This window comes from Periophthalmus magnuspinnatus, chromosome 5 (assembly GCF_009829125.3).
Source record: "Periophthalmus magnuspinnatus isolate fPerMag1 chromosome 5, fPerMag1.2.pri, whole genome shotgun sequence".
Lineage (NCBI taxonomy): Eukaryota > Metazoa > Chordata > Actinopteri > Gobiiformes > Gobiidae > Periophthalmus > Periophthalmus magnuspinnatus.
Genome location: NC_047130.1, coordinates 24,867,882 through 24,893,336, shown reverse-complemented (window position 1 = coordinate 24,893,336; position 25,455 = coordinate 24,867,882). Strand labels below are relative to the sequence as shown.

The 25,455-nt window shown below is 37.7% G+C and overlaps 1 protein-coding gene across 1 annotated transcript in view; it reads left to right on the top strand.

The window, feature by feature from the left end:
- Nucleotides 1-25,455, top strand: part of LOC117370514 (guanine nucleotide-binding protein G(i) subunit alpha-2) — a 45,620-nt gene that overhangs the window by 1,217 nt on the left and 18,948 nt on the right. The window lies entirely within an intron of this gene.

The window sequence follows — 25,455 nt, the reverse complement described above, 5'->3', positions numbered from 1 at the left end:
CAAATGCTCTGAAGCAGGAAGGATGTCTGAAAATATCAAGATGGCATTTGAGTGAAGAAAAATGCAATAATGTTGCCCAAAATTGCACTGCCAGTTACTCACTGGCAACACAGTGATGCAGGCACATAACATCACAAACATGTTCTGGTTTATCTTTGACTACACCAAACAATTCGTGGGTTTTGGCTTCCTGTTTATAGGCGATGTTTTGAGGACTTTTGAGAATTGAAAATATCTTGTATTTTGTTGACGGAGCAAATTTCTCCTCTCTCTCTCTGACCTATGAGGAGATCTCCTGGATTGTAACATTACGTGCTATCTGTTATAATGCTTAACTTCACAGGCCAATATCTGAATTGAGTATTTGGCATTGTATACTCAACCAAACAGGAAGGAAAAGGTGGCACAGTGTTTAACTGGTGGGACACGTGCCAAAAATTGAGGTTTTTACACTTACAGCTCACCTCAGAGAAAGAATATTATAAAGAGATCGACAGTTATGTTTTGTTTTTTTTTTGTTTCTTAGCTGAGTTGTCATGATCACGTAACCTTTCTGAAATTGTCATATTGATGTGACATTTTTGGTTTTCCCCCATGGCTTGTTTTTTTTTTTTTTTTTTACCTCACACAATTTTTAATTTTACTTTTTCGCAAGATTGGAAGCCTTACCGTTTGTTCTTCTTAATTTCTTAAAAACATTTAAAATCTGTTCCTCAAAACTAAGTCTGAACTCTGCTCCAAACCCCATGACATGGATTAGCTGTTTACATGTCAATTAATGCCCCAAGCTGATCAATGACGATTTGAAACGATTAGATCTGGTTTCTATTTAAATTTGATTTATTGCTCACTTGGGATGGACAAAAAAATACACTATCATATCTCATTACGTTGAATGCCGTAGCTGGTCATATCAACTGCAGTCCAGGTGGAGCTCATGTCAAGGCTATAATTAATCTCCCTGCATGTTCCACCTAAAACATGCTTGTAACTTGCATTATTAATCAGTACACACACACGTACACACACACACATACACAAATATCTTGGTTGCACTTTGAGATTTATTAAATGCATTTTAATTACTTGAAGGACCAAAAATAATGTGATTGAAGCCTTCGAGGTGGTGTATATTTACAAATGGTGTATAACTGACACAAACCCCAAACTGTTGTATAGTAATAATGATGATGCATTTTTCCAGATGCTCAAATTTGCTTTTTCATGCTTTTTCTTGCATTATTCATTCACTTCAAACTCAGTGGTGGTAAGCTACTATTTCACAGCTGCCCTGGGGTAGACTGATGAAAGTGAAGCTTCCAATCTGCTTCTTTGGCTCTGACCACCACCAACACTTACACACACACACACACACACACACACCCCCACACCCCCACCCCCACACACACACACACACACACACACACACATAACATTCATACCAGGCGTTGTAGGTGCAGTGCCTTGCCTAAGACACACCAATCACTGATGTCCCACTGTGGCACCTGGTATTCCCTAAACAGGCCCAGCCCTGCTTTGCTTCTGAGATCTGAGGAGATCAGGCTTTGAGAAGGAGGTTTGTTCGCTGTTATAAAACATCTTTTGGCATGTGTTTTAGAGTTTGTATCCCAGATAACGATTAGCATTTATTAAAGAGTCAGCAATTATTTTAATGGTCGACTAGTTACGATTATGTTAATCAGTCGCTGCAGCCCTAGCTAACACACTCGTCCATATACTCGGTCCGATATCATCTTGTCAACATGCTGCTCTGCTCCACAGTCAGGGCTCCTGCTGTTGGCTGTGTGCCCAGAAAGCTTGATTCACACACAGTATTAAACCAGGCCTAAACATTAACACTCTTACACTTCTGCTCTCCCTGCAAACTCAGCACAGCAGGGTAAGCGGCAGCTAGAAAAACAAACTGTTGTTCTTGGACATTCGGAGCGTACTGGACAAGTGTGTTATTAAAAGGCTTTTTCACATGAGGAAAACTACCACTTTAAGAAGAGGCTGTGTTCTCTCTGTGCATCTGCCCCTTTTCTCATACTCCTTTTCCCCATTACTTTCTCTTATCTTAAGTTAACTGTATATTTCATCTGCTTTTTGTATTTGAATCATAATAGTGTTCATTTAAGGGGTTGCATGTTACGTCATATACTTATTTGTATTTCCTACATTTGTTGTATTCTCTATAGACCATGCGACTACAGAAAGGTCATTATTATACTTTGAAAACTGCTATAGTTAGTCTCTGGGTAAATCCATGTTTGCACCAGATTTAGTTCTGGTTTGCTTTGGTTAAGTTTAGGATTAGGCCACTCAACTATGGAAATAATAATAATTGAAATCTCAGTTATTCAATTCACTATTATCACTTGGCGTAGGGTTGTCAAAAGTATAGAAAATCAGCTACTAATTGATACCAAAACTAATCGAAATGTGATACTAATTTGAGCAAGTATTGATACTACAAGTAGAAAACTAGAAATCACATTGACAGGGTAGAAATAGACAGATATAAGGCCATTAATTATCATGGTATCAGAATTGCTGTTGAATATCTTGTCTTTTCCTTAATACCAACATCGAGTTTGAAAGTTTAGTTTTCTGGCAACACTATTAGAAGGTGGGGTGTCAGTGCACCTAAAATGGAGTTAATGTGAATAATATCTGTTATTATTACACTATTTTTGTATTTGATTGCAGCAATAATCATTAGTGGAATTGGAAGTTTATTAATTGCACTGCCCTACTGTAAGAAAATAGTTTTTTGTTTTTTGTATGGCTTTCTTTAGCGTAGTAATAGCTAGTGAATTTTGTGGTTTCATCATGCGTAATCAGTATTTTTATTTACTTACAATCCGGACACCCAGGCATGTACTATTTCATTTCATCTACCAAATGGAATCTTTTGTATGTGCCTTAAAACTGGGCCTGCAATAACTAATTGGATTAAGTGTAAATAATTGAATGTTGAAATTTCTTATCTTGTATGATTGTAATCTGTTCTATAAAAGCTCTCTCAGGGAAAGGCGTTTTAATCCCCAAGGTATAGAGATGTAATCAAACCAAAATTACACAAAAAGACTATTTTCATTTTTGGTAAATATAGAATTTAAAAATACATTTTTATTTTAAAGCGGTTCCTAGCTTTCCATACCAGATGCATTGCAAGTCACAGCTGTATTTGGGATCTAACTTGCATACAAACTCAACGGTCCAAGTAAATAATGCTCACAGTGATGGGGTGTGATAGAGGGGTGTTTCCTGCTGGGACAAGCTCCTAATGGCTCAGGGGGTCGGAGCTAAGTGCTATGTTGTCATGTGGGACTCTATATCTGCTGGTGAAGACCTACAATCAGACTGACAGGTGCTTTTGTAGCTCTCAAACTGACTTATTTATCAACTGAGGATGAATGTAGATGATGAATGTGTTTATTTTTAGTGCCATATAAATGAAACTGGTGTGCCCTTGTCTCGTGTGAACAGTTAGTTGCCAGATGTCAGTGGAGTGCCTGGGATGACATTGTGATACTAGTTGGACAAGTTAAAGTTGAAGGGGAGTGATGTCCTGAATCATTTAGAATATTGCAATTAGTTTTGAAGGAGTAAAATTTGAATATTGATTAAGCAGTGTAATCTTTCCTTTCTTGCCAATATCGACCACTCCACATTTAAAATTCTGAGTTGATTTCAAGGAGACTGGTGCATGTTTTGTTGTCACGTCTTAAGTTTGTTATTTCAAGATACACATCAATTAGCCGCCTATTTTATTTGCATGACCCTGCAAAATCTACAAGTTCTTGAAGACATTAAGATCATTTGGTTAAGCAGATTCTTTAGCCAGGAATATGATACCCATTAGAAATGACTTTACATTACTTATTTTATGCATGCTTTTTTATAGAGAAATGGGGAGACCTTTTAAAACTTGACACCTGGTTTGGATTTTTTGCTCAAACAAAATACAAGGCAATCGATGTAATCATCTAATTTTCCAGTTATAAATCATTCAACCATTCAAAAGAGCCTTGGTGGTGTTGTCATTTTGATAGAACTGAAGACATATTCACTACAGATAAAATGCCGGTTGTTTTGGAAAAGACAGACTTGTTAAAAATGAGCTGAAATTATGATTCATGATTGAAATGGCCGTGTTTGTCAGTGTAGCTTATGTGGGCAGTGAAATGCATTTCCTATCGTGTTATACTGGGATGACCCTTTGTACACAGCACATGCCAAATCGTTGTATAATTAATTTAGCCTTGAATAAGATATAAGATAGAAATTCTTTTAATTGCAATGTGTGTAAATTGGGTCTTATTTTAGATTTAGGTAAGCTTATTTTTGCATACTGAAATGGCTCAAGAATCGCTCAAGCATTCTTATTGTTTGTACAAAAATGAGTTGCATAAATGTGTGACGCAAGTGTGGATCTTTACTCTTACAGCATCATGTCTATAGATACTTGAATGATAAAGTATTATCTTGTGGAAATGGTTTGGGTGTGTTACTTTTTAGATGTTCAGGAAGTGGAAGGAGGAAGCCGTTTGATTCGTGTGTCAAGTCCCTAACTGCAAAACCATGTGAGCCGCTAACACGCCCACATGCAGAAACAATACAGGCTGATTGCTAAATGTAGGTTGAGGTTTCTAAGAAGCGTGACAATAATTGTCATGCAGTCTTTTTATCATGTACATCTGCTCTGTATTCATTTCCAATGGTATATTTTATTACAGAAGTGGCATCAGTTTCATCTCCGTATTTGAGGTACAGTCTCTTATGTGATTGGACCAGCCTACGTTTGTCTTGCACACGACTTCCACTGTTCTTTCCATAGAGGACTATAAGTACCTAATCTGTAGACCAGGAATGCCCCACCAGTGCTGCAGTTTTGGTTCAGTTGAGCACTTTCAAACCTGTCAAAACTGCCAAGTAACATAATATTTGGCTTTCTGAGTACCACCAGATCCAAACCTGGACCTTATCAGTCCTAAATCTGGTTTAAAACTATTGGTAAGGTAGTTGTCCATAATGATTATTAACCGAAAGTACAAAAATATTGGTAGCTCCAAATGGGTGAGAGACCACAATTTGAGAAACACTGCACTACACCATGTTTACGTCACGTCTAAGACATCCTTTCCAGTATGAAGCCATGATACGTTGTCACTAGGGGTGGGTCAGTACCTTCATGTTCGGATTTTTAGACCATAGATCAATTTACATTTTTATCACAATCTGCTATTTCTGAGAATTCACTCTTAACTGTGATTGGTTAGATCCATCTTTCACTCACTCAGAGGCGGATCAATAGGAGTGCCAATCAGATCACCAATTTGAATTGTCATATCACTGAGCCCTAACTGGTCAGAATGCTTGATTGCTTTATTTAGTTGTGCTGCTTGTGCAATGTTTAAAAGATATTTGGAAACAGTCTTTTGTGAATTACACATCAAAGCAATACTATAGTAGTTGAGTATATTGTTTAGCTTCTCAAGAATATTTTCATCATTTAATTCATTCAAGATATTAGTGTAGTTGTTCAAAGTACCATATTTTCTAGACTATAAATTGCACCAGGGCTACGACTTATACTTAGATGCGACTTAGATAAAAAAAAATATTTTAATAATTTCACATATTAGATGAAGATGAAGAATTCAATGAATTTAGTCATTTGGAGTGTGATCAAAAGTAAACTTGTTAGCTTGTTTTTTTTTTTATGCTTTAGTTATCTGACTAAATCTAATCTCTAACGTTAACAAACCAGACCCGTATTAATTTCGCTGTCTATGCTCCATGTAGCTGAATATACCGGTAAATGTGTTACATTGGTGTGCTGTACTGATATTCAGCCTGTTGTTCTCCATTTTATTATTATTGTTATTATTATAGCTTGCCTTTAAAGATAAAATGTCTGTTCTTGGTCTTAGATTTTGTAAAATTAATTTTCCCTTTTAGTCCAGTGTGATTTTTTTTATTTATTTTTTCTTCATTCTTATGCATTTTTTTATACTCCAGAGCGATGTATAGTCCGGAAAATACAGTAGTAACATTGTCTTCTGGTTGAACTACGTTGCCTATACCAGTAATTCTCAAACCTTTAGTACTACCTCTAGCATATAAGATGTAGCTGATGAAAAAGAGACACGACCAAAATTAAATAGGACTAGGGTCTAATCAAAGTGGGAATGATCAATTCTACACTATAACTCAACCAGGGCAAACAGGAACCTAAACCATCTAATGAAACTAAGTAAACACTGGCAGTGAGATCCCTACTGCTCTTTGAGAACCACTGGCCTATACTCTAAATTATACTGTATATCAGGTTTGGTCTATATTGACTCTTAAAACCTTCCTCCAAACCTTTGAATCCTAATTGGCTGTCTCTGGATCTTGTCTGTAATGCTGGCCTGTGCTTCTTGATCATAATAATAGCCTTGTACAGACGTGATTCATCTCATGACACAAAATGACCACTGGCCACAAGCTCAGGGAGCCTATACTTGTGTGTCATTAGTCATGTCTCGGGCCAGTGCCACCAAATCCTTTATAAACACATGTATTTCTGCTGAACAAGCACACTGCAATAGCAACAACAGCTAATATTGTATAGATTTATATTTAGTGCATTTCTCAAACTGGGATACAACTAGTGGTGCATGTTACATTGGCTTATGTTACAGTTTTAAGTATTATCACATTTTTATTTAGTTAGAAAAAATATTTAATCTTTTATTTCTCACAACGGCCTCTGGGTTACTCCTGGGTTTGCTTGCATGTTTTAGTCCTGGATTGGTGTTTGTTCAATTCTGTTCTAGTTGAGGTGGATTTTAAGTAGAAGTGGAGCTGTGGGAGATTGATAATAATGCAATCGTCAATATATACCAGTACATCGATAATCAAAAGCATTAAAAAAAAACTGAAGGTGAACAGAAAGTGAAATCTGCTGGGCTTATAATCTTCCAAAAAAAAGTATAGGGTGAAAACTAAATGTCACTGCCTTTGTTGAGGTTCAAGTATCGAACAAAATGTGAATGTGTGTGTTTTGACATCGCTGCTGAATTGCAAAAATTTTAATGCAAAGAGGAGCATCAACACCGATTAGTTCTTACAAGTTTCTCTATTTTGTGAAATTGTCTTATTCATCTAGGTTTTGCGATGCCATTCTCAGGTTGTCTGGATTATATGCCAGTGTCAGTACTTATGTCCATATAAGGCTGGGCGTCGAGCGGTTTGTAAAGGTTTCCTGAACGCTGCAGAATGGTGGTTGGTGACTTCCTGTACGTGTTTGTGGAAGTGAGAATGCCTTGAGATTGTTTTGCAGAAGCACATCACATGCACAACGTGTCTTCCCCACATGAGCAGCACCTAATGACATGAGACCATTTAAGCTAGGGATGCAATAAAGCAAACTTTTTGTGTTGTGATTACTGTGAAGAAAAACACGACAATTTTACAGTTTTTTGCCACTTTGTCCTACTTTCTGGATGATGGAATGGTAGTGAAGTCAATGTGACATAAGCCGCCAAATGCGAAATCCGTTTTATATGTAAGTTTCTTTTTGGGCGTAAAGATGCTTGAACTGAAATTACTTTTTTCCTTCTAAAATTGTTAGTTACAATTATTATATTTTAGTTTATATTGTAATCTGTGTGTTCATTCCTAGTGTAAGCACATAAGAAAAGTGTTGAGGTTTGAGCAGGCACATTTGAAAAGGCTGCAAAACCTCATTTCGAAGATCACAACTTATGTTTCTTCAATTTTATTTGTAATGAGTCCCAAACAGTGTTTATTATAACTAGATCTGTCAGTATTTATGTGCATTTTCTTTGCACTACTGGGAACATTTTGGTTATTTTTAGCTATATGATAAGATTTAAGCTGTAAAATGTTAAATTTGTAACTTCTATGACTCATTACAAATGTAAACTAAGTACTAAAATGTTTCATTCTATTTATTGCAGCTCAGGACTTTTTAACAGTATTGTAGATTTAGAACAGTTTTTGTGGTTTAAATCTTATTGTGTCAGTGGCATAAATTAGTTTCCATATTATCATTTATCATCCATATTTACTTCATATATTTACTGACAGGCTTAACTAATATACCCAATTCCCAATATCCAATCTTGCATTTCTTAAATTCAAAACAACATTCATAGTATTGATTATTTGATATATTTCCTAATTACTGGAGATAAAGATAGTCAAACCTCAGATTCAGGAGGAGCAGTGAGGTTCTCGTCCTGGTCACGGAACACTGGACCAGCTCTATACTCCATCAGATGCTCAAGGGTTCATGGGAGTTTGCCCAACCAGTCCATATGTGTTTTGTGGATCTGGAGAAGGCATTCGACTGTGTCCCTCATGGTGTCCTTTGGGGGGTGCTCTGGGAGTATGGGTTTCATGGCCCTTTGCTAAAGACTGCCCAGTCCCTGTATGACCGGAGCAGGAGCTGTGTTTGCATTGCCGGCAGTAAGTCAGACCTGTTCCCGGTGCATGTAGGACTCTGCCAGGACTGCCTTTTGTCACTGGTTCTGTTCATTGTATTTATGGAAAGAATTTCTAGGCACAGCCAGGGGCTGGAGGGGATCTGGTTCAGGAACCACAGGATTTCATCTCTGCTGTTTGCAGATGATATTGTCCTGGTGGCTTCATTGAGCCAGGACTTGCAGCAGGCACTGGGGCGGTTTGTAGCCGAGATGAGAATCAGCTCCTCCAAATCCAAGGCCATGGTTCTCGACCTGAAAAAGGTGGCTTGCCCTCTCCGGGTGGGTGGTGAGTCTCTGCCTCAAGTGGAGGAGTTCAGGTATCTCGGAGTCTTGTTCACGAGTGAGGGAAGGATGGAGTGTGAGATTGACAGGCGGATCAGTGCAGCGTCTGCAGTGATGCGGTGATCTGTATGTTGTGGTAAAGAAGGAGCTGATCCGAAAGGCGACGGTCTCGATTTACCAGTCAATCTATGTTCCTACCCTGAACGAAAGGACGAGATCACGGATACAAGTGGCTGAAATGTGTTTCCTCCGCAGGGTGCTGGGCGCTCCCTTAGAGATAGGGTGAGGGGCTTAGTCACACAGGAGGGTTGAGATCTGGTGACTGTGGGGGCCATTGTAGTACAGTGAACTCATTGTCATGTTCAAGAAACCAATTTGAAATGATTCGAGCTTTATGACATGGTCATTTTCCTGCTGGAAGTAGCCATCAGAGGATGGATACATGGAGGTCATGAAGGGATGGACATGGTCAGAAACAATGTTCAGGTAGTCCATGGCATTTAAACGATGCCCAGTTGGCACTAAGGGACCTAAAGTGTGCCAAGAAAACATCCCCCACACCATCACACCACCACCACCACCTGCACAGAGGCATGATGGATCCATGTTCTCATTCTGTTTATGCCAAATTCTGACTCTACCATATGAATGTCTCAACAGAAATTGAGGTCCAATCAGACCAGGCAACATTTTTCCAGTCTTCAACTGTCCAATTTTGATGAGCTCGTGCAAATTGTAGCCTCTTTTTCTTATTTGTAGTGGAGATGAGTGGTACCCAGTGGGGTCTTCTGCTGTTGTAGCTCATCCGCCTCAAGGTTGTGCGTGTTGTGGCTTCACAAATGCTTTGCTGCATTCCTCGGTTGTAATGAGTGGTTATTTCAGTCAACGTTGCTCTTCTATCAGCTTGAATCACTCGGCCCATTCTCCTCTGACCTCTAGCATCAACAAGGCATTTTCGCCCACAGGACTGCTGCATACTGGATGTATCACCTTTCTTTCCCATTCTGACATTCAGTTTGGAGTTGAGGAGATTGTCTTGACCAGGACCACACCCCTAAATGTATTGAAGCAACTGCCATGCGATTGATTGATTAGATAATTGCATTAAGGAGAAATTGAACAGGTATTCCTAATAATCCTTTAGGTGAGTGTACAAGCGTACCACCAAGTTAAGCCCAACACTTTGATACACCTTAACCCCCACCTTCTGTTGGTTCTTGAAAAGAGGATTCTCCTGGAGGGAGTTGTCAGTTATCTCAAAGTTATTATGTAATGGTGTAGTACTATGATGTATTTATCTGAAAACACCCCAATTGTGCAGGATACAGTGTGTTTAGAAAGTGTTTAGACAGTCTTTATCCAGGGTTAGATGCAGATGACATAGTCCTCTCCCTGGCACATTTTTCACTTCCTAATCCTATTTCTATTATCTGCCCATGCATTATTCAGGCTGCTATCTTTAATCTCATTTCTATTCGCGAAAGCTTTTCAGGGGAATGTGAACCTGGAGTTCGGAGGTGAGGTGTCGCAGACAAGTGTAAAGACTTCAAGTGCTTAAGCCTTTATCGTTGGACTGCCCTAAGAGGAAATATTAATCATAAGGTAGATGAGAGCTAAAATATTATTGCTTCTCTGGTACTTTAGACAGTTGAAGTGTCCTTAGACGGTTCTTCATTTTTACTCTTCACATTTTTTTTTTTTTGCGGGTATGTGTTGGTTGAATTAGTTTTACCATTGCAGTATAAGGACGAATAAGGTTTTAAGTCACAAGAGAAATCAATCCCTGATTTTGTGAGCATGTATTTTGTCCTTCACTGGTCTGATAATTAGTTTATACACAAAAATACAATTGGGAAGTCCTGAATGTGTGGCCCAGAAGTACAAGAAGACATGGTTGTAAACAGTAGGTCTGTCGTGATGATTACTATATCGACTTATCGTTCAATATATGAAGGCTGGAACAATATATTTGGGCCTCAAAGATTTTTTGAGTCCTTTTTTCTTTGCAAAAGTGGGGAGATTTGGAGTATTTCTGTTGTAATACAATAAGATTTGAGTTGTGGAGGGGTGAATTGGTTCCTTTTATAGCTAATTATTGGTAGATTCTGCTTTTTATTTGTTGCAGCTAATGTCTGAAATTTAATTCTATTTTTGTGTACTGGGATTACCTTGCATTATTTAAATCTTAATTTGTGGCATAAAGTTGTTTTTCAATATTATAGTTTATTGCGGTATTTCTCTGTAGCAATATATCGTGGTTCAAAATGTGTTATTGTGATAGGTCTAGTAAACAGCGTTGTAAATTTGAAATTACAAGCAGAAGGTGTGTAGGTGTGTAGTACTTCAAGCATACTTGGAGACAAATCCAATAGCCAATTACTTCACCCTATGAAACTAACACATTTTTAAATTTGTCAAATTTAAAGCACCATGTTAAACTTAAAACAGATCACTAGTGGAAGATATCACAAAAACAATACTTGGGTTTGTAAAAATAAATTCAAGCGAAGTTGGTTCTACTATTGAATATAAAAGATTGGGTGCGCTGATGAGATCTTGTCTGATAATTCATGCCTTTCCTTAAGAATGAACTCCAGTACTTGTTCTGGATGGGATTTGATGAAGCAATTATCCAACTCTAATAACTTGTCCGGAGAAGTGTGCATGCTCCATTTGAGAAACTGGACTTCAGAGATAATGATCCTCATGTCTGGGCACGGTGCATCAAGAGGAGGCTGTATGCACCAATATTCAAGGTGACTCCCCGATACTTCAGGCCCACCACAGGGCTGTAACACAACTATAAGGGTGGATCGGGTTATTCCCATTCAGAATACAAACTACACACTATACAATGTCACAAAAGTACAACTTTCCTGGTCCTATAAACCAAGGCATGACCTTGGATTATCATTTTCTATAGCCTATAGTGCACAGTATTGATGTCACTGTTATGTAGTTTTATATGACCTTTTAGAACAATTTAATGCATTACTAGCTGCTCAAAGTGCTAAGGCACTTCATACTTGGTCGTTAGTTACTATAGCCACAACTGCCCCGGGGTAGACTGATGGAAGTGAGGATGGTGGTGGTTGAAGGAGCCAAATGCCAAATTGGTAATTACTCATGCACACACTAAATGCATAGGCAGGGTGGGTGATGTGTCTTATTCAAGAACACAATGATGGCATGCACTGATTCAAGCAGAAATTGAATTCTCCAACCTTTGGGTTGGTGGGCGAGTGCTCAAATTATTGAGCTACTTCCCCGTCTGAGAGTTCACACTTTGTTCTACCTGTCACTCACTCTGAGCTGGACACAGGCTGAGAAATGGAGGAGGTGGGAAAAGGTAGCCCGCTTATGTGTGTTTTATCAAATAACTGAATTAAACAAAAATATACTGAATCTAAATATGGAGGCTTGTCACAGATTCATATTGCAGTTTAAAATTAACCATTGCACCAGTTCAGGAAACAATTATTCTCTTTAAATTCTTGACCTTTTACAATCCAAAATGTTTCATAAAACCTACCACGATGGTAACTTTGGCAATGAAAAATAACCAGATACTTTTCCACTCACTATTAATTTCAATGTATTGTTCTACTCCAGAATCACTGTATGAATGCTTAGGAAATGTCCTGTGTACAGTATGTATTAACAATAAAGCCAATGAAATGTGAACTAACGTAGCAAGAAACAGATTAGCACTAATGCAAATACCAATACTTCTGACACGGCTGGGTCAATCTGATTAATGCACTCACTGAGATAAATCATTATATAATGTGCCCAGAAGTAGCAATAGCAGCAGCAGGGTAATATTTAATGCACAATGGAGTCCGACACAGTTATACTCTTTCCAACAACTTTTTCACACAAATTATCTGAGCACTTAACCCTCAAATTGTAAAGGATTATTCAAACATACATCAATTAACCAATTGAACACATGAGTCTGGGGCATCTTAGAAAAATGACTGGTGATAAATATTACATAATTTTATATCAGACCAATACAGATGTTAAATAGTATTTTTAGACATTTATGAGTATTCTGACTGAAATGATTGCACAGATGTGACCTCAATATTTGTACTTCTTCAGGGCATCCTACAGTTTATTCCGTGTGTCTGCGATTTTCAGTTTTCTGTCACTTCTTATCATCGACAACCCTTCATTTGTGTCATACCAAAAACATGTTGGTGGATCTGTTTATTTTTACCAAATCTTTAACACAAGCTTGAGTACAAGATGTTTTTGGGACTTCATGTTCTATTGGCAGTTTCTGTTAAAGTATAATTATAGGCTTAGTTAAAATGTTAATGTCAAGATCTATTCAGATGCTCCCCTCACCTCTCAAAATTTTCCAGGTTGGTACAATAATACATAATTATTTGTAACCCCTTGATTTTAGCATTATTGCATATTTCTCTATCTGAAGTGGAGTAACTTATTTAAGTGCTGAACATTTGATAAGCTTTGTTCAGCTTTTTTCATTTGATTTGGCAATCCAAATTCCTTTGTTATTTTTCTTTTAGGAGAGGCTTTATCATTGAATAAATGTCTTGAGATTGTACCTTGTCGACTAAATGGACCAGTTGAGCTCTAAGTGATCATCCACTCACCAGTCAATATCGATGCACTCTCATTCTGACATGTCATTAATCTATTGCAGTTCTATAGTGAATGCAGCATAAGAGTGTTATTCCATCTGTATATTCAGATGCAGTATCTGTCCATTCACAATGTAGTATTAGAAAACGACAGAACCTGAATGTTGTGCCTTCCTGTTAATGCAGTAATAAGAATGTATTTTATCTGCATGGTTCTTTTATGGGCTCTGAAAGACTCATTACACTGCATTATTCATTCACTCCACAACTAATCGTGGTAAGGTACTTTTGTAGCCACAGCTGCCCTGGGACAGATTGAGGAGGCACTGAATTTGTGCCATCAACCCCTTTGAATATTCACTCACACACCACATTCATACGAGGCAAGGTGGATGAAATGTCTCGCCTAAGGACATAACAGCAGTAGAGGCTACAGCCGTGTGTCACTTGGTATGGGAGTATGGCCGGTCTACTGACTAAATTACTCTAATAAGTTGTCTATTTTAGTTGTCTTTATTTCAAGGTCATTAATGGAGAGTAAAAGAGCACAAATATTTGTAAACAAAATCACTTCTTGTTTTATTTGTCCTATCATGAATATAGCCCTCAAAGAGCCACTATTGGTGCTTGCTGGGACAAAGGCTTGCTCCAACTTTTCTACAATTTAAATGCACAAAAACATGAATTACTGACGGTCCATTCAAAAAGACCTACCTGAATGTTGTGCCTTCCTGTTAATGACCAAATGAATCTCTCTCCATTTTGTTCTTTTTGTATTAACCAGCCCTGTGCGACCTTACTGCGTGGTACAAGCCTTCAGTGATGAATGGACCGTAATTGTTTCGAGCCCACTCAAATGTTTGAACGTGTCGATGTTTGTCAGTACGGTTTTTGGCAGTGCTGTAGCCATGGTAACGCTCATCTGGATGAGGCGTTTTAGGTCAGCATTTTGTTTTGTTTGGAGCTGCACATGGGCATGTTTTTCCTGTAGGAAGTTGATCATCAGGAAGTCATTGGGAAAAACGTTTTGGTTTGGCCCATGTCACATCCTCCATCTTACAGTAGATCTACTCCTGACAACATATTTTACAGTTTAACAGTATAAATGCATTTGTTTTAACACAAACGTTTATGTATGAAATGTATAGTATGCTGATATTTGATATTTTTACTTTATTCAGCAATTATTCTTGTCAGTTCTTTGTCTCACTCTCCCAAACCCCAATGCAAATTTCTAGTTTTCAACAAAAAAGAAACTGTTACTTTAGTTCAGTTTTTCCACATTGTATTGGTTCTGTTCAACTAATTGTTCAACCTTTTTCTATATTAAACCGAGAGAATCTATAGTGTTTTGTGTGTTTTGATCAACTGATTGTGCCACCTTGAAATACTAAACCACCTATCGAGCTGGTATTGATCTTAAAAGTGCACTATGGAACTTTTCTGGTAGGGGGCTGCTTGTCTCTATGGAGATGTTATTGCTTTGCTTGAAATTTAATTATTGATCTTGCATTTATTAAAGTGTTCTATAGCTACATTCACTGTTACTGTGAGCGGCTCCACTTCTCCACAGATCTGACCTGTAACTTGGGCCCTGTTCACTGGGCACACACACGAGACCATTTTCTGTAGTTAGTAGCCCTATTGAAATGCTACTAAAATAAATAAAAAAAATAGTACTTTTACTAGTATTTTTCATGTATACTTTTTACTTTTACTTAATTATGAAATTTGGCAGCAGTAATTCAGAGCATTTTAATTTTCTGTGTACTTTAGTACAGCTTTCAGGACTCTTTCCACTACTGCCTATGTGAATTTAAGCTGACATGCTGTACTGTAAAATGTATATGAGCAGAAATGGGGAGGAGGTGGAGGAAGTGCAGCTCTGCAAACAGCAGCTGTGGTAGTTTGGATCTGAGATGTCTGTCTATAGAGATAAGATTTACCCATCTGTGAAACTAGTGTGTTTAATGCCAGGACTTTGTACTTCTTTGCAATACTATTGACTCATGTAATGGGGAATTTGTTTTTGTGATCCTGGTTTACTGAAAATTAAAAACAACCATGTATGTGTAATTATGTTATCTTTATATAACAGAGATGGTTGGAATTGCAGTCAAAATAATTTCCCAAAAGCTGCAGTTTTAGGTAGTAGAATGTCATGCAATCGACAGAATGTCCAGTTTAATCCTTTACAAAATGAATTCTCACAAGAAAACATAAATTGCAAGTATAACCACTATTGCAATCAGATAGTTCCACCAGCATTCTGACCAGAACTGAAGAGGCCGCTTGGATGAAACGTCTTCACTCAAAAAACGTTTTTCTTTTGCTTATGGATCAAACCTGGACGATTGAGGGATTATACAGACAAAAAATGTAAATTTGGTTGAGATTGAGTTCTGATATATCTTGTGCTTTGTTGAAACAAGTGCATATTTTTAGATGAAGTGAACCTGGTCAATCAACAAAGTTACAGCATCCAATAAACTGTGGTACATGTTTGGCCATACATCTTTTTTGTCAATATCCTTCTACTTTTCCCATTCTCTAAAAAGCTGGTGTATGTCTCGTGTTGACAGGAAAAATCGATAAGTCGTCTAATTAGTGTAATTAATTGGGTCTGTAGTAGCCGAGTGGGTATTGATTGTCTGCTACAGCAGTGGATTGTTGTGTTTTGATTTGTGACACATGCTATGTGTTTGAGTCTGCCCTTACACATGTCACATAGAGTTAAAAGAGTGATCGATTTTCATAAAATGGCACCAAGTGTTTTTAATAGATTGGTCATATAACAGTTATAGGAAAACAAACTGAAACAATAATCAGGGCTAAATGTGCACGTGTTGGTTGAGGTGCAGGTGAAGCACTGCTGACGTCTGACAGTAAAATGAAACACAATATGCAGATTATGGTACAAGTTTACTTTTTTTTTTTCAATCAATCTTCTGGGCAGTTTTCTTATATAGATATACATGGATACTTAATATTGTAGTTTTGAAATGCATGTTTTATTTAACTTATGTTTGGCTTTATTCATGACAATTCACGACAATGTATCGCCCATCTCTGTTAAGGTGTATTTGCATATTCCGCAGTGCCTTGAGTCCCAAATTTGTTTTGTATAGGTTCTCAATTGTCTTTAATTTAAATACATGAGCTCAGATGCTTGGGAGGAGAACCAAAAGATTATCTACCATTTTAAAGAGTCTCTCAAATACTTGAATTGGTTGGCAAGAGTATTTTTGGTTTTAGTTTTATCTTTGTAGGGATTATTTGATCAGTGTCACAGACTAAACTTTCAGGTATTTCCTAATCCTCCCCTGTCTCCAAATTTTTTCACCAGCCACACATTTGGGATTAGACTGGTTTTATAGGAACTGTCCTATTTGAACGTGCAAATATTCAAATAACACATTTAGAATAGCATTGGTTTGAGGATTTTCAGGTTGTTGCCAGTATAGAGGTACAAACAGTATGTACATTCTCTAGAGCCAAAATCATGCTTTTGATTTGATCCCAGTTCACCTTTTCAGTAGAGACTGACCAATATGTTGTTTTTTTTTGTTTTGTTTTTTTTCATAGCCAATGCCGATACGGATTAGAATCCAGAGCAACCAATGGCAGATGAGCTCTGCTGATATTTTTGGGCCGATGTGTAGAGCTGATTTTGATTATTTTCCCAAAATTATGTCATTTAAATTACTTCAAACTCACTCACAGCCCCTTTTCACCACAAATCTTTAAGAGAGCTGTAGTCACGTTTTTTGCAGTCAGCACTTTATTGGCCTGTGCTGGACTACAAGGCCTATACGTTCTTCTAAGAGTTGACATTTCTCTGTGATTAGTTAAATCCACCTGTCACTCAATCAGAGCATGACAGAGATTGACCAATAGCAGGAATGGGATGAATAAAAAGTATGTTGTTGATCAAAAAAGCTATATTGAACTGAGATGCCCAATATTACCAAATCACAATTTATCTATTCTTATCCCTGAGATGATATATAATATTTTAATAGTTATATTTTTTGTAGTTCTGGCAATGTGAAATACTTCTACTTTTTAATCATTTCATCCTCAGTTTCTTCAAGCCAAATTGGATACCTCTAATCTTTTTCTAATATTTTTTTTCCTAGCTTTGATCGATGAGAGCAGAGCAAATGTGCTCTCTACACGGCATTTACTTGAAGCATGTAACGATCGTAGTACATGTGCTGCAAGAGCATTGACTTGCATTTCTGCAGCAGTGTGAGGAGGAGGGAACATTGAGATGCTTGTGATAAAGATGTGAAGCACAGCACTGCATCAATGGCAGTCTACTATCATTGGATACATATTACACATACACATATGGTTGATGTCAAGTGATATAAAGCTGAAGAAAGTGTTTTAAAATCAGCCAGGCTATGATTATCTACCCTGCTTGTGCATGTACCTTTGCTTATTCTAGCGGTGGGCCACCTAAAACCTGCACAATTAGCCAGGCACTATACAGTGCCTATGTTCCCTGTGCCTAGGCACTGTCGAGTATAGCTGTACAGCTAATGGTCACCCACTGGCTCTGCCAGGTGGCCCCAGTGTCATTTAAGAGGACTTGTCCTAAGGGGGGAGATGACATGCTGTGTACCCCCAACTGCAATGGGCAGTTTGTCACAAATCCTATCACATATATTTGTCTCTCTCATTCATTCAGTAGAAGCAATACCCCAAATATGCATTTACTGTGAGGTCACCTCTCCGACGAGGAGGAGACTTGCATGATGTGGACTGTCCACCAGAAAAGGTACAGTATACTTGAGTAAGTACAAGGGTACAATATTTCCACTACAATATAGACCAATATAACTGTAGTAATGTATTTCTTTCCAAAATATTGAAATGATGAAATAGTTTTGATTTCATTTTTAGAATCTTAAGTTCTGTATTTTTCTCTTAGTCAGTTTTCATGACTTGCTGATGGTTGAAAAGTCCTGAGCTCAGCATTGCCTGTAAAAATCAGTTTATTATGTGCCACATAATGTCTCCACAGGGAAAATAGAGAATTGATTTTCAGTGGCTTTAAGATGGGCCGCGTCTGTTTGAAATGCATGTGCTGTTATGTGGATGCATGGCATAGCCTGTGGTCAGATGAGTCTAGAGTCTATAGGAGCGGTTTAACATGCTCGTAGTATGCACCATCTCTCTGCAGAGCTGCACTGTGAGCCCGCTGCTCCCACTGAGGGCACTGACCCACTTTTCCACTCAAGGCAATGCTACATCCAGCTTTCATGTTCTTCCATTGATCCTAACCTTTTGTTAAATGAAGATATTATTGTTGCAGACTTGGTTGAACATGCGAGGGCTATGACTGGTTTGCACACAGATATTTTTCCCGAATCATTCAGCCCTACCATTGTCTAATTGCAGTTTTTCTGACAAGTTTTGCTGTTGCAGTTGGATCACAATGGGGTTCTGTTCAGAGTTCACATTTTAAACACATTTGTCCAGATTTGACAAAAATACTAAAATGACAAAATAATACAAGAATCACATTGCAGAACATGTTTGTACAGATCTAAACTACAGAGTTAGCAGACTTAATTCAAAATAAGACAAGATATTTTGTTTTTGGGGATGAAATTATGATACTTCAAAAAAAAAAAAAAAGAAGAAAAACACTCGCAATTTGCTCATTGTGATTTAGATTTGTTTGTGATTAATCTTGCAGCCCTAGATGTTGGTCAGACACTTGTGTTATTAACCTCATATTATTCACATACCACGAGCTGAGGCTCTAAGGGATATAATTCATGCACATTGTCGATAAATGAGCAGGGCAAGTCTCATTTTCAGACGTGGAAATAATAGCCCTCTGTTACCAGCACTCTGCTACTACGACCTATTTTTACATGAGACCCGAGTAGTATTGATCTTCAAAACCTATATTTTCACCCTGCTCTAAAGCCATCCATTAATGGTTTATGTTGACCTATAGAATGTGTGCTTTATAGTATTTGGGTTCAAGAACAGTATAAACTTGACTTCAATGATAATTTCAGTGGAATCATTATGATCCTTTTTAATGAAATCTGTACCATGTGTGAAGGAGTATCCTGCAAGTTTGTTATACATTTAATCAGCCCTTTTTGCTGCCTTTTTAAATTGTTTTTTATTATAGACAATATACTTGACTTTGTTTATATCAGAATGGTTATTTTGTAGGTAATACATATTTGATATAATGAGAAGATATATTGCCTTAGTTAAATTCTTTCATGTTTCTTTCTTGCATTTTTCCGCATACAAGCAGCTATAGCCTCACAGCTGTCCTATTTAAAAATCAATTAACTATATGTGCTCTTATATCTATGGAACTCTTCTTCAATCTATTCTCAAACTATTGGCTTAAAATAGCTGCATAAGATGTCAGTATTTCCGCTTGGTGTCTCCCAGTGGAGTTTAACCTTTTAAATTGTTTTGTTTTGTGAGAGGTTGTGACCCGGGACAGTTCGAGGTGCAGAGGGAGGCGAGGAGGGGTGCAGACCGGGAAGGAGGGGTGTCACATCTGGCACTGTGACTCACCCTCACAGTTTTTCACTCACTTTCTCCCTCACTCACTCACAATGGGAGATTATTGATGCTGCTGTATGACCGGATCTGTGCAATTTCTTACGCAGGCAATTTCACACCACAGAGAAGTGAGAATCACAGTAAGGTTACAAGCAGGAAGTAAAAATGGATGTTTTTTGTTCAATTATTGATGGTAAGGGCTAGGGAGGGGCAATATTGACAAACATTTTATTATCCTCATGAAATTATGACATTCCAGAAATGAGCTAAAACGTCCAGGAAATGGATAGGTTGAAGTTCAGGTGTTGCACAGTGTTTTGTTTTTTTTGTTTTTTTTTGACAGATTGCAAGTTTGGCTTTTTTTTTTTTTTTTTATCCATTCATCTATTCTTTTGCAACCTTTTTAAATGTGTGTTTTTATTCTAGACAATATACGCAATATTCAAATTTTGTACATCTTCAACACGATCTATCAGTTTAAATAGACATTTCTGATGCACTGAGTCATTCAGAGACTAGTGCAATTTATTAACAAAAAAATCCTGATTGTCACTTTATTGATATTAGCACAATATATTGTCCTTAACTCACAGTTCATGCACCAAATGTACGGGAAGCAAATGAAACTTTGCATTTTCTTTATTGGCACAGTGTCTCCATGTAATACAAAAGAATATAAAGGACCACTGTGCACTCAGCAGATGTACCTGTTAAGTGAGAAATCCAGTTGGATGACTTAATCCATGTGATCACAGTCCAGCTAAGCCCTGTATGTAAACGTAATGAGTGACTGAGCTGTCTCCTTCAGCCTGTGTTGTCTATGGTGCCTGTCTGTACTTGCTACATAACTCACCTCAAGTCAACTGCGGTGATACTGGTTTGACTTTCTCTCAATTCGTGGTTGTTTTGGAGCTTTTGAGAACACCCAACACCCTGTTACAAAAAGCTAAATGTGCGGAGAGTAAGAGGCAGTTTGATGGCTGAGTGCCTAGCACTCGTGCTTCACAGCAAGAAGGTCCAAGGTTCGATACTCATGGGCCTTTCTGTGTGGAGTTTGCATGTTCTGCCCTTGTCTGGGTGGGTTTCCTCCAGGCACTCTGTTTTTCCTGTCAACCCAAAACATACATCACTGAGATTGTTCCCCTTGTGCGGCGACTGCTCATGACGAGGTTCTCCAGTGGTATTTAAGAATGGGTCAAATGCAAAGGGCAAATTTCTCTTCAGGGACAATAAAGTTATTCTTTACCTTACCCCACCCCATTAAAGGTGTCTCCGCTGAAGGGTTTTTGCTTTGCCTAGATTCTTTCAATAGGCAGCACTTCACTTGTCTTGACTCAAGCAGATGACATCACTGGAACGAGTGAAGTGATTGTTCAGATCTGTGTGGAGGAAACACCAGTGGCACAGTAAAATTACATGCATAGGACATAACCGAGTTGACTTTTATTGCTATGCATGTTAGCTACTGTGATGTAGTCTGTACCTTCTGACTTGAATGTTGCTGCCAATGATTTGTAAAGCATAACCTTGTTTGTCTGTGCGCTGTGAGCTGTGGCTTGTCTTATTGTTTTAATTAGTGCAGCATCTTGGGAGTAATTGCATTAACTGGGTCATCAGTGAGATCCATTCAAGTGTCTGTCATGGATTAGAAAGTTGGGTGTAATATGTTATTGTCAGGGCATGCATTTTGACTTGGTGTGTAATTGATTTATTTGTAGAACTGAAACTGTCAACTGATTGGAAATGATACATAATCTCTCATCTATACTCATCTGATATAGGTGAACTGTACATACCAAAATATACACAAACATGGATATAGTAAAACTGGGCATAAAGCATATCATGGGTTTCACTGTGTGAAAGGTTAGAAAATTGTTAACATTAAACCATTGAATTACTATATTGTGTTTTTATATTAATGTCACATTATTTTGCCGACCTACTTTACCAACTTTTGTAACTTGTTCGTATTTTCGATGTATCATTTTTTTGCTATGCCTAGTGGTCCAGCAGTTCATTACATTTAGGGCTGAAAAAAAACCTAATTGGATTAGTGGAAACAAGGTGTACTTTCATTTGTCCAGGAGTGGTCCAAGGCAGAAAGAGTTCAGCGGTAGTCTTCTGGACATGGTTCATGAAATGTTTTTATTCGATTTTAGTTTTTTTATTTGACTTATAAAAAGTAATCAGTTGTTGAAAATCATATCAACTATAGTAATACAGTAATCTTCATCAGACTACATACACAGACTCATAAATATGTCATGTGCTGAGCCAACCGTTTTTATGACTAAATAATGAACAGCACTTGCATCGAAATGACAGCATGTTAGCTATGTGACCAGATCTATACTGGTCACATGGTCATAGTCACATTTGTATATCGCACTTTTCCACCGTCAAGGCACACAAAGCACTTTACATCACCCATTCGCACATTTTCATACACCAGTGTACACAGACACTGGGGGCGAGGTGGGTTAAGTGTCTTGGCCAAGGACACAATGACAGTGTTCATTTGTGAGAGCCAGAATGGCATCGCCAACCTGTAGAGTGACCGCTCGACCAATGATGTTTATGTTAGGAGTTGGATTTGAACCGCCGACCTTCAGATAGCTGAAACCTTACCAACTGAGCTACTTCCGCTCCAATACTGAATGATTAAGTCGATTAATTGGTTAATTGATTAGCAAAATAATTGTTAGTTGCAGCATGTTACATTTGCCACTTTCTTTTCATTGCACCTCCAGATCTGTCAAACACACTGCAAATCTTACATCATTTCACCTTTTCCCCTTCTATCTTTAAACATGTCGTTCCTTTTTATTTCTTCTTGAACAAACTTTCAGCTTGTATCTCTGCTGCCTCCTTCCCTCTATATGGCCCTGTTCCCCTGATAACTCACTGTGTGTGACTCTTATTATGGCTGTATAAAGCAAGTTTGTCTCCTCAGAGGAAGCGTAAACTATATGGGATTAATGCGGTGTTGTTGGGAGGGCACTTGAACGTCCTCACCTCTTTCCCTTCACGCTGTTATTCTCATCTGAGTGCGAATTACGCAGACCCCCAAGCTCGTAATTAAAGCCTATGGATCAGAGAGCACTGTACAGGGAATTATGCTGTTTGTGTTTTGACCTCCATTTATGATATACGCTTCGATTCTTTGTATATAATGCAATGTTAAAGATGTATGTCACCCCCAGCATTATTGGCAGATTTTTTTTGTTGTCGTTGGAATTATAAATTGTTTTTACTGTTTTGTGTCTAGGGTTGTCAAAAAACATACTGATCAGGACTAAAACTTATATCAAAACTAGACTCTTTTGAGCAAGTCGATCAAAACAAAAAACTTTTCTGAATAGTTAGCATCTCGATGGTCTCGATCTATATCAGAAAAAAACAAATGGTGCTGTTGGAGAAAAATAGTCTATCATTTTTTTTAAGTGTTTTTATTGCCACTGTGGTATATAAATTGATATAGATTGTCAAGACTCGTTCACTTATAAGTTTTTGCATTCAATTAGTGACTCAACAAAATTAACTTTGATAAATCTTGACATTAAGATTCAATTCAAAGATGCAACTTAATGCTGAAGGTTTACCATTTATTTAAGAAAAGGGCAGAACAATGCATATTAATGACCATTTAAACACAAAGTAAATATGACAGATTATAGCTTTGGTCTAATTTATCTGCTGACAAGTTAAGGTTACTGAAAATAAAACATACTTTATCCACACACCATTATATACAGCTTAGACTGAGTATATGAAGCTGTGAAAAATGGTAAATGGATTCCTCTTGATCTGTTTGAGTGACATTTGATGATTTGACCAGAGTTCACCGGTCAAGTTTGAACTCACACAAAATGCATACTGCGACAGACTATACCTGCTTTTCTAAGTGCAAACGATGCAATAAAATGAAAATGTTTACCACCTAGAAAATGGTATTACATTCTTACCTTGTATTGCCCACTCCCACACGGTAGAATTATGCATTTAGTGAGTTGTTGCCATCCAGGATGAAAATCAAATTGAGTTTTGTTTGTTTTGTAGCTCAGAGCAATCAAAGGTATTTCAGATTGATGTAACTGTATTTCAAGTTGTACCAACACAATCAATCTTCCTTGAACACATTTCTGTACAAAGAGTCCTCTGTTGTGCTGGCACTGGTAAAGGCATAATAACTGCACTGATTGATAAGAAAAACATTGGGTTAACTGGGTGGGCTGGCTTATTTAAAAAAAAAAGCATTTTCTTGGATCCAGATCACAATTTCAACTTTATCACCTTGTAACTTTTGTATTTTAATGTTACCTTCACTAAAGTCACCTGAGAGTTCACACTTCTGACTGGTTAAATCCACCTGTCACTCATTTACAAAGACTGACCAATAGGAAAGGGTGAGGACATAAACTCTGAATATGATGATTTCTATAAAATAGTTCATTGTTACTTGCGTGGGATTCAGAATACTTTACAAAGATGTGAGTCAGGTTACCACTGAATCTGCTGAAAAGCATCGCAAACTAAACTGTTTATCTGAGGTTAGATAAATGTGATTTGATTTGTAAATCACAGGTGACCAATGAGCTCTTCTGTGCCAGACATGACACTGAAATAAAACTAATCTGAGGGTGTGGAGGACCAGGCTGATGTCAATCTGAATTTGCCAGACAACATTGTCACAGGCTAAAGATAACTGTTTGGTTGTTATTGTTGATTTTAATTACTATTGCTCAGCCCTACGTGGGTATTTTTTTCTTTGTTTTGTTTTTATAGTAGGTCTACATGTTAAATCATGCTATATTTCACTGGTATTATCACAGCCTTTGTTTGATCTCCTCGGCTGGCAGGTCATCTCTCGCTTGGCCTTTAAATATTTGAGCGTCACGCTCCACATGGAGGAAAATCAATCCCAGTCTCCACTTCTCCAGCACATAAAGCGGAGTTAGCACCCTGCTCCAGTGCTCTGTCCCGTAATGAAGACGTGTTTGACGCTGATCGGCATCTGCAGCAAATGAACTGTTCCCCCGGGACACATTAACAGGCTGCACTTGTTGGAATTAATTATTTCAATTGGCAAAAACGACAACACTGAAGATTCAAGACTGATACGATTTGAATGTGATGTCAGATTTCTTGACTGTTTAAAATGTAAGCTGTACAAATACAGTTAAGTGCTTGTTATGTTTTTACGTTAAGCTTTCTTTCACATAATGGGTTCAGTGTTGTCTATTTGGCTATTTAGAAATGAAAAAATATATGGTATCCAGTTACTAATTGGACATCTAAATCTAGTAGGCTATTTAGATGTCCAATTATTTGAAGTATTGACACCTAAAAATCCACATACATTAGAATGTTTTGCGCTATATCAGAGCTAGTATAGTACAGGGTTGTATCACAAATCAGATAATTATCGATAATTATACTAAAACTAGTGCTGAAACAAGATACTCATTTCAAGTATCGATACTGAAAAAAAATCACAT